The sequence below is a fragment of the Bos mutus genome, chromosome 24 (assembly GCF_027580195.1).
Source record: "Bos mutus isolate GX-2022 chromosome 24, NWIPB_WYAK_1.1, whole genome shotgun sequence".
Classification (NCBI taxonomy): domain Eukaryota; kingdom Metazoa; phylum Chordata; class Mammalia; order Artiodactyla; family Bovidae; genus Bos; species Bos mutus.
The window spans coordinates 22,197,765-22,208,437 of NC_091640.1; the positions used below are offsets into that span (position 1 = coordinate 22,197,765).

At 44.0% G+C, this 10,673-nt stretch overlaps 1 pseudogene; it reads left to right on the plus strand.

Annotated features, from left to right (window-relative positions):
* Positions 1 to 7,579: 7,579 nt before the first annotated feature.
* On the plus strand, positions 7,580 to 9,613 carry LOC102281108 (protein-arginine deiminase type-6 pseudogene; annotated as a pseudogene).
* Positions 9,614 to 10,673: the final 1,060 nt, after the last annotated feature.

The window sequence follows — 10,673 nt, forward strand, 5'->3', positions numbered from 1 at the left end:
GGGAATTTGTTTATCTACAGAGACATATGATTCATTCAGTAAATATTTACAGGGCTCTCATCCACTTCCCCAGAAAATTTTCCTCCCTGATGTCTGCCTGGCCCCACTGGAGTCTCACAGTAGCTTCTGAAAGGAGGAGTTCAGCACTGCTGGCTTCTTTGCTGACTTAATTGGCATTATAATTAGGAGCAAAAAAGATCACATACTTGTGATCTATAGGTAAGCTGTAGGTAAGGGCCTATGTGAGATATTTGGGGTGAGCAGAAAATGCAATAAAACACCCCTCAAGGACTTTTTAATCTAGTAAAATAGTTTCTAGGCCTAAAAATTATGTGTCAGCTCATGGTTTTTCCTCTCTTAATCAATATAGATATTTCAGTATTCAAGACTCAGTGTAACTAGGAAAAAAAAGACATATTCACTTATTTAATAAACAGTGGATGGCTACTATGATCAGGTGACATCCCAGGCCCCATGGGTGCAATGCAGCCTGAGACGACCTTATCCCCTGCCTTTCCTCAAATGGGAGAAATCATTTGAAAGGAAGTAAACATACAAATAAATGGTGCAAGTTGTGTTACCTGTGATGAGGAAACAAACAAAAAACCCAGAGGGCTAAGAAATGGAAAAACACATCTGAATATGATTACCTTCAAGTAGGGTGTTCAGGAACGGCATGTCGGAGGAGGTGGCGTCTAAACTGAGATCTAAAAGGGGGACAGGAGCCAGTCTTATGGAGAGAGAGGGGAAACACATTCTAGGCGAAGGGAACAGAACATACAGGAACTCAAAGACAACCTAGTGCAAGCAGAAGGGGGTTTATGGCTATGTGAGCAGGAAGTCCAGGAGGAGATCTCATTTCAGGGCACCCTGGAGTCAAAGCCTTAAATGATGCCTTCAAGAATTGGTCCTGCTTGCACCTGGCACCCTTGCTTTCCATGTGTGACGTCATTCTCAGGCGCCTCCTTGGCAGCTCACAGCCTGCACCCTTGTTTTCCATGTGTGACGTCATTCTCAGGCGCCTCCTTGGCAGCTCACAGCCCGCCTGGAGCAGCGCTCATCCCTCTGAAACCAGTGGACTGATGGCGGGGGGAGGTTTATCCCGAGGGGAAAGGCAATCTGGGTTAGTATAAACAGTGGCCCCCTAAACGTGAAAAGCCTTGAATCCTGAATCAGTTTAGAACATAAGGGAGAAGATGAGAGTGGCCGACGCAGGGGTGGCAGTGGGAGAAACCAAGACTAGGCGGGGGCGGTAGCTAAGGATGCCCAGGTGTTAGGGAGAACAGCTTGAATTGCGTTCTCAGAGCATTGGGAAAGCTGTTCATGGTTTTGAAATGGAAGTGGTATAATTTGACTTGTCTTATTTCACAATTTCTAAGCTATTTCTTCGTATATAAGTCACTTTTAGATTAGAAATAATTTCAATTTATAAAAACGTTGCAAGAATAAAAATAGCACATACTGTATCAATTATTTTATTTTATTATGCTGTATAAAACTGTGAAAATAAAAAGAAAAAAAGAGTAAGTACATAGGACACCCATGGGTCCACTTTGCAGATTCAACTATGTTAACATTTGGTATGATATGCATTGTTTTTTTGCCTCCTATATGTGTCTGTCTCTCCTCCCCCTCAGCCACTTAGAAAATAGACAACACACACACATATATCTACATATATAACATATGGTATATATAATATTTCTGAGCCATTTTAGAGCAAGTTGCACATATTGGGTTGCTTTCCCTTTAAAAACATTCGTGTGTATTTCTTAAGAATATCCTCTTATAAAAAACACGGTACAGTTAGCAACTTAGGTACATTTGATATCAATATATAGAAGCCTCATCTAACATCTGTATTTCAACTTTTTCAATTGACCTAATAATGCCCTTTATAGATTTCTCCCCCAGGACACAGTAAAGATCAGATATTGCATCTAGTTTTCATGTCTCTCTCTCTCTTTTTTTTAAAAATATAAATTTATTTTAATTGGAGGCTAATTACTTTACAATATTGTATTGGTTTTGCTATACATCAACATGAATCTGCCACGGGTATACACATGTTCCCCATCCTGAACCCTCCTCCCTCCTCCCCCCCGTACCATCCCTCTGGGTCTTCTCAGTGCACCAGCCCCAAGCATCCAGTATCATGCATCAAACCTGGACTGGCGATTCATTTCATATATGATATTATACATGTTTCAATGCCATTCTCCCAAATCATCCCACCCTCTCCCTCTCCCACAGAGTCCCAAAGACTCTTTTTATTAAAAAAAATTATTTTATTGGAGTATAGTCATTTTAAAATATTGTGTTAATTTCTGCTGTACAGCAGAGTGATTCAATTATACATTCTTTTTTGTATTCCTTCCCATTATGGTTTATCACAGTAGGACCTTATTGCTTATCCATTCTATGTGTAATAGCTTGCATCTGTTAACCCCAAACTCCCAATCCATCCCTCTGCCCTCACCCCTTGGGAACCACAGATCTGGTCTTTATGTCTGTGCGTCTGTTCCTTTTTTGTAGATATGTTCACTTGTGTCATATTTTAGATTCCACATATAAATTATATCATGCGGTATTTGTCTTTCTCTTTTTGAATTACTTTGCTTAGTATAATCTCTAGGTACATCCATGTTGCTGCAAATGGCATTATTTCATTCTGAAAATACTAGTATATTGCCTTATTTTGTTTTTGAGATGTTTGATGCCATTCTATTTCTATTTCTTTTGTAAAGATAAATGAATTCTCAGTTTCTGCTTATCTGGGATCATCCTTATTTCATCTTTATTTTTGAAAGATAGTTTTGCTAGATATAAGACTCTTGACTGACAGTTTCTTTCAGTACTTTGATTATTTATCCACTGCTTCTGGTTTCTACTTTTCTAATGAGAAGTTTTCGGTTAATCTTATTGGGGTCCCTTGAATTTGACAAGTCATTTTTCTCTTCTGCTTTCAATGTTTCCTCTCTGTATTTTTCTTTTAACAAAGGTGTGTTATACTGTCAATGTCTCTGTGTTTATCTTGTTTAGATCTTATTTTTACTTCTTTCTTAATCTCAGTTTTTTCTCTTGATGGCTTTCTTTCTTCTCTTAAATTTGCATTTGAATCTTCTCTTAAGTACCTAGTGATTTAATATTCATTTCTGATACGATTTTTTTTTTTTTTTTTTTCCCCTTGAGTTTAGTCAACTCATTCACTATTCCCTCACTCCTTCCATTTCTGTTCTTAGTTTTTGTATTTCTGATTCAAGATGTTTTTTCACAGTTATAAATATTTATGTGAAAATATTTAACTCAGTTTGGAGTGTTGTTTAAAATTTCTTTGGCATTATGGCTGATTCTGAGGGGGAATTTTTATCAACTGAAATGACTTAGTTCACATTTTCTGAATTTTTATAATAGTTTTGTCTGGATGTGGTCTGCTTTTTCTGTTTCTGTGCATTTTGTGGTCCATGCTCCTAGCTTGATAATTCTCTGTTCTGATAGTTCTACCCGCCTCTTCTTATAAGAAGTGTTATAATAAGTGTTCTTCTTACAAGAGTGTTGCTCTTAGAGTGCTGTTGATAGTGTCAGAGAGGCAAGAGAGTGGTTGTGTATTGCTTCTCTGTTGTTTCCTTGGTTATTTTATGTGATTTAATATAAAGTATTTAGTCTTCCTTTTTTACTTCCTTCTTTTCCTTCACTGCTACATATCACAAGTAGATAGAAGGATATTGCAAGTAGATAGAAGGATATTGCAAGTAGATAGAAGGATATCCAAGGATATCACCTTCTTACCATGAGCAACATTTCTCAGACTTCTGCTTCTAGTCCAGCCACCTATAAGCCCTGTAGCTGGTGCTATAAACTACCAAGTCCTAACCTGTGGTCAGTCTTTACTGTTGAGTTTTCTTTTCCTGGGGATCATTTCATCTATACTATAAGTCTAGTGCACCCCTTCAGTGTCTTCATGGAGTCTATTCAACTCCCCTCCCTCATTCCCTGCACCCTTGGTACACAGAGTTCAGGTGGAATTTGGTTTATTTCTTACCAGATAACTTTAGTACCATGATATTCTCTGCCCCATGGTATTACTAAAGTAGTGAATTATTTATAATTTTATTGGCTTCCTTTGTTGGTTTTATGTTTTATGTTTTATCAGAGGGTGGAGGGTGAGTGCATAGATTAAAAAATCAGTCAGATGCTATTATTATTTTTTCAAATGTTAACATCTCTGATATAAAACTGTACTTACAAGAGATGTAATAAAAAACTATTGTGTCATAGTCCAAGCAGTATGTTTTTTCCCCTGTATATGTAAGTTGTATGTAAAAAGTGAGGGCTTCAGACATTTCATAAAATATGCTGTGCTGTGCTTAGTTGCTCAGTTCAGTTTAGTTCAGTTGCTCAGTCGTGTCCGACTCTTGCCACCCCATGAATCACAGCACACCAGGCCTCCCTGTCCATCACCAACTCTCAGAGTTCACTCAGACCCAAGTCCATCGAGTCGGTGATGCCATCCAGCCATCTTATCCTCTGTCGTCCCCTTTTCTTCCTGCCCCCAATCCCTCCCAGCATCAGAATCTTTTCCAATGAGTCAGCTCTTCGCATGAGGTGGCCAAAGTACTGGAGCTTCAGCTTTAGCATTATTCCCTTCAAAGAACACCCAGGGCTGATCTCCTTCAGAATGGACTGGTTGGATCTCCTTGCAGTCCAAGGGACTCTCAAGAGTCTTCTTCAACACCACAGTTCAAACGCATCAATTCTTCGGCGCTCAGCCTTCTTCACAGTCCAACTCTCACATCCATACATGACCATAGGAAAAACCATAGCCTTGACTAGAAGAACCTTTGTTGGCAAAGTAATGTCTCTGCTTTTGAATATGCTATCTAGGTTGGTCATAACTTTCCTTCCAAGGAGTAAGCGTCTTTTAATTTCATGGCTGCAGTCACCATCTGCAGTGATTTTGGAGCCCAGAAAAATAGTCTGACACTGTTTCCACTGTTTCCCCATCTATTTCCCATGAAGTAATGGGACCAGATGCCATGATCTTCATTTTCTGAATGTTGAGCTTTAAGCCAGCTTTTTCACTCTCCTCTTTCACTTTCATCAAGAGGTTTTTTAGTTCCTCTTGACTTTCTGCCATAAGGGTGGTGTCATCTGCATATCTGAGGTTATTGATATTTCTCCCAGCAATCTTGATTCCAGCTTGTGCTTCTTCCAGCCCAGCATTTCTCATATATGATGTACTCTGCATATAAGTTAAATAAGGTGACAATATACAGCCTTGATGTACTCCTTTTCCTATTTGGAACCAGTCTGTTGTTCCATGTCCAGTTCTAACTGTTGCTTCCTGACCTGCATACAAATTTCTCAAGAGGCAGATCAGGTGGTCTGGTATTCCCATCTCTTTCAGAATTTTCCACAGTTTATTGTGATCCATACAGTCAACGGCTTTGGCATAGTCAATAAGGCAGAAATAGATGTTTTTCTGGAACTCTCTTGCTTTTTCCATGATCCAGTGGATGTTGGCAATTTGATCTCTGGTTCCTCTGCCTTTTCTAAAACCAGCTTGAACATCTGGAAGTTCACAGTCCACATGTTGCTGAAGCCTGGCTTGGAGAATTTTGAGCATTACTTTACTAGCATGTGAGATGAGTGCAATTGTGTGGTAGTTTGAGCATTCTTTGGCATTGCCTTTCTTTGGGATTGGAATGAAAACTGAACTTTTCTAGTCTTGTGGCCACTGCTGAGTTTTCCAAATTTGCTGGCATATTGAGTGCAGCACTCCATATGCACTTAGCATCATCTTTCAGGATTTGAAATAGTTCAACTGGAATTCCATCACCTCCACTAGCTTTGTTCACAGCGATGCTTTCTAAGGCCCACTTGACTTCACATTCCAGGATGTCTGGCTCTAGGTCAGTGATCATACCATCATGATTATCTTGGTTGCGAAGATCTTTTTTGTACAGTTCTTCTGTGTATTCTTGCCACCTCTTGTTAATATCTTCTGCTTCTGTAGGTCCATACCATTTCTGTCCTTTATCGAACCCATCTTTGCATGAAATGTTCCCTTGGTATCTCTAATTTTCTTGAAGAGATCTCTAGTCTTTCCCATTCTGTTGTTTTCCTCTATTTCTTTGTATTGATCACTAAGGAAGGCTTTCTTATCTCTTCTTGCTATCTTTGGAACTCTGAATTCAGATGCTTATATCTTCCCTTTTCTCCTTTGCTTTTTGCTTCTCTTCTTTTCACAGCTATTTGTAAGGCCTCCCCAGACAGCCATTTTGCTTTTTTGCATTTCTTTTCCGTGGGGATGGTCTTGATCCCTGTCTCCTGTACAGTGTCATGAACCTCAGTCCATAGTTCATCAGGCACTCTATCTATCAGATCTAGTCCCTTAAATCTATTTTTCCCCTTCACTGTATAATCATAAGGGATTTGATTTAGGTCATACCTGAATGGTCTAGTGGTGTTTCCTACTTTCTTCAATTTAAGTCTGAATTTGGCAATAAGGAGTTCATGGTCTGAGCCACAGTCAGCTCCCGGTCTTGTTTTTGTTGACTGTGTAGAGCTTCTCCATGTTTGGCTGCAAAGAATATAATCAATCTGATTTCGGTGTTGACCATCTGGTGATGTCCATGTGTAGAGTCTTCTCTTGTGTTGTTGGAAAAGGGTGTTTGCTATGACCAGTGTGTTGTTTTGGCAAAACTCTATTAACCTTTGCCCTGCTTTATTCCGTATTCCAAGGCCAAATTTGCCTGTTACTCCAGGTGTTTCTTGACTTCCTACTTTTGCATTCTAGTCCCCTATAATGAAAAGGACATCTTTTCTGGGTGTTAGTTCTAAAAGGTCTTGTAGGTCTTCATAGAACCATTCAACTTCAGCTTCTTCAGTATTACTTGTTGGGGCATAGGCTTGGACTACTGTGATATTGAATGGTTTGAACGAACAGAGATCATTCTATCATTTTTGAGATTGCATCCAAGTACTGCATTTCAGATTCTTTTGTTGACCGTTATGGCTACTCCATTTCTTCTAAGAGATTCCTGCCTGCAGTAGTAGATATAATGGTCATCTGAGTTAAATTCACCCATTCCATTTTAATTTGCTGATTGCTAGAATGTCAACGTTCACTCTTGCCATCTCCTGTTTGAACACTTCCAATTTACCTTGATTCATGGACCTAACATTCCAGGTTCCTATGCAATATTGTTCTTTACAGCATTGGACCTTGCTTCTATCACCAGTCACATCCACAACTGGGTATTGTTTTTGCTTTGGTTCCATCCCTTCATTCTTTCTGAAGTTATTTCTCCACTGATCTCCAGTAGTATATTGGGCACCTACCGACCTGGGAAGTTCCTCTTTCAGTATCCTATCATTTTGCCTTTTCATACTGTTCATGGGGTTCTCAAGGTAGGAATACTGACATGGTTTGCCATTCCCTTCTCCAGTGGACCACGTTCTGTCAGAACCACATTCTGAGCTTAGTTTCTCAGTCATGCCCAACTCTTTGTGACCCCATGGACTGCAGCCCACTAGGCTCCTCTATCCGTGATCAAGTATAGTACATCTTAAAAAGATGTACTATAAAGATCTCCATGCAGTGCTGGGCATGGAGATCTTCTTAGACATCAGCGGGTGTGCCCCGCGGGCGTGCGAGTCCTTCTCTGTGGACGCATCTCTGGGGGTCGTGGTCCGCGTCTGCGGTGCAGACCCGGTGGAGAGCAGGGAGAAGTCGGCCGCGCCCCGCTGGCCCCTGTTGCGCCCCACGGACGTGCTGGTGGCGATGACGTCCCCCAACTTCGCCGAAGACGAGGGCAAGGTCCTGATCTTCTACCACCAGCCTGACGAGGATGCCCCCATGGCCACAGCTGTGCTCCACCTCACAGGCATTGAGCTCTCCCTGGACGTGGACATCTACCGCAGCGGGCGCTTTGAGGCGGCCGACAAACAGGCTAAGAAAACCTGGGTCTGGGGCCCTGGTGGCTGGGGTGCCATCCTGCTTGTGAACTGCAGCCCTTCTGTCTCAGGCCAGCCCATGGACAAGAGCAAGGTGTTCTCCTCTGAAGAAGTAAAGAGTTTGTCCCAGATGGTGCTGAAAGTTCAGGGGCCCAGCTACATTACAAAGAATTACCGGGTGGTTCTCCACACCTCCAAGGAAGAGTCGGAGAAGGCAAGAGTCTACCGGCCACAGAATGATGGTCCTATGACCTTCGAGTTGATTCTGGGGCCTGAGCAGCACGCCTACACCTTGGTGCCCCAGTGGGATGACGTGAAGGGCACCTTGAGGGAAACCTTCTACGTTGAAGCCTTAGAGTTTCCATCCGCCAGCTTCTCGGGCTTGATCTCCTTCTCGGCCTCGCTGGTGGAAGAGTCTCAAGACCCGCTGGTTCCAGAGGCCATGCTGTGCAAGGACACAGTGCTGTTCCGGGTGGCTCCCTGCATCTTTGTCCCCAGCACCCAGATGCCGTTAGAGGTGTACCTGTGCAGAGAGCTGCAGGTCCAGGGCTTCGTGAGCACGGTGACGGAGCTGAGCGAGAGGAGCAACAGCCAGGTGGCATCCGTCTACGAGGACCCCAACCGCCTGGGCCGGTGGCTCCAGGATGAAATGGCTTTCTGCTATACCCAGGCTCCCCACAAGACTGTCTCCTTGGTCCTGGACACCCCTCGGGTCGCCAAGCTTGACGATTTCCCCATGAAATACTCACTGAGCCCTGGGGTTGGCTACCTGACTCTGCACACCCAGGACCACACGGTGGCCAGCATAGATGTCGTTGGGAAACTGATGGTGTCCCCCCCTGTGAAGGCCCAAGGAAGAGAGTACCCTCTGGGCAGGGTCCTCATTGGCAGCAGCTTTTACCCCAGCAAGGACTCCCGGAACATGAGTCGGAGCCTCCAGGACTTCCTCCGTGCCCAGCAAGTCCAGGCCCCGGTGGAGCTCTTCTCCGACTGGCTGATGACCGGCCATGCCTGCGAGTTCATGCGCTTCATCCCCGCACAGTACAAGGTGGAGGGCAAAAAGGACTTCCGGCTGCTCCTGGCCAGCCCCAGCTCCTGCTACAAACTGTTCAAGGAGAGGCAGAAGGAGGGCTATGGAGATGCGATGCTCTTTGAAGGGCTTAGGAAGGACCAGCTCCTTTCTAACGGGAGGAAGGCCATTACCATCAACCAGCTTCTGGCTGACGAAAAGATGAGGAAGCAGAATGACTATGCAGAGAAGTGTATCCATCTGAACCGCGGCATCCTCAAGAGGGAGCTGGGCCTGCAGGAGGAGGACATCATCCCCGTCCCACAGCTCTTCTGCCTGGAGCACATCGCCAACGCCCCCCGCAGCGAGCAGACCAAGAAGCTCTATGCCCAGCCCTACTTCCCCGACCTGCTGGAAATGGTTGTGATGGGCTTGAACCTGGGCATCCCCAAGCCCTTCGGGCCCCGGATCAACGGCACCTGCTGCCTGGAGGAGCGGATCTGCCAGCTGCTGGAGCCGCTGGGCTTCCAGTGCACCTTCATCGATGACTTCGACTGCTACCTGACCGAAATCGGAGACTTCTGCTCCTGTGCCAACATCCGCCGGGTGCCCTTTGCCTTCAAGTGGTGGGGCATGGTCCCGTAGACCACGTGAGCGCCGCCAGCCCCGCCCCGCCCTGCGCAGCATGCAAGGCCCGCTGTCGCCCCCCGACAGCGTGATTCGTGCTCTGCTCAGGGCCCCCCTTCCTCTCCCTATGCGTCTCCAGCTCCCCGTTGCTCAGTGGTGGCAGCACTGGCAGCCTGAGCCCCTGGGGAGAGCTTGGAAACGGCCTTGGGTGGAGAAGTTACTGAAGGCCCAGTAAAGTCCTAGCTGTTCTGAAAAAAAAAAAAAAAAACCATTCCGGGGAAAATGGGTTGTAAGGGGCAAGTGTGAAATTAGCTAACCTAGTTAAGAAATTTTTATAGCAATACAAGTGAGATAGATAGTGATTGACATTAGAGAAACGGCAAATAGATAGAAGTAGACAGAAGAAGACTTTTTCTGGGGAGGCTGTGGTAAAGTCAGTAGTATTTATCTATATGAAGTGAAGGGAAAGAAGGAGTAGAAATGATTCTAAAGTTTTGAATTTGAGCAAGTGATACCATTTGCTTAGACGACAAAGTTATATAAAGGAAGATTCACAAAGGAACAGGTGTAGGGAGGGAAAATCAGGAGTTCTGTTTTGACCATGTGAAGTCTGAGCTATGTATGGAGTTTTCAGATGGAACTGTCGAGGAGGTTTGTGGTATGTGGGAGTATAAAGCCTAGAAGAGCAGCTTGGACTCCAGATACGGTTTTAGGATCCTCAGCCTACAGCCACAGGAAAGGATAAAATTGTGTAGAGAGTGAGTATGATGAGAGATAAGGTTTAGGACAGAGTCCTAAGGTGCTGCAGTAAAAAACGTTTGGGTAGAGGTTGAGAACTCAGCAAAGTAAACTGAGAAGGGGCAGTGAGAAAGTGGGAAGTCCAGAGAATTCCACGATGTGGGAGCCAAGAAAAAAGATCATTTCATGGGCTCAGGGGTAAGGGTTTGTCAAAAGCTGCTAGAGGGTGAGAACGGTGGACACAGAGAGACAGAGATGTGTGCTCTTACAACTCTATCCATTGAAGACGGATTCCAATATAGGAAGCACAAGTAAGTTTTTTGGTAGATAGGAGGGAAAA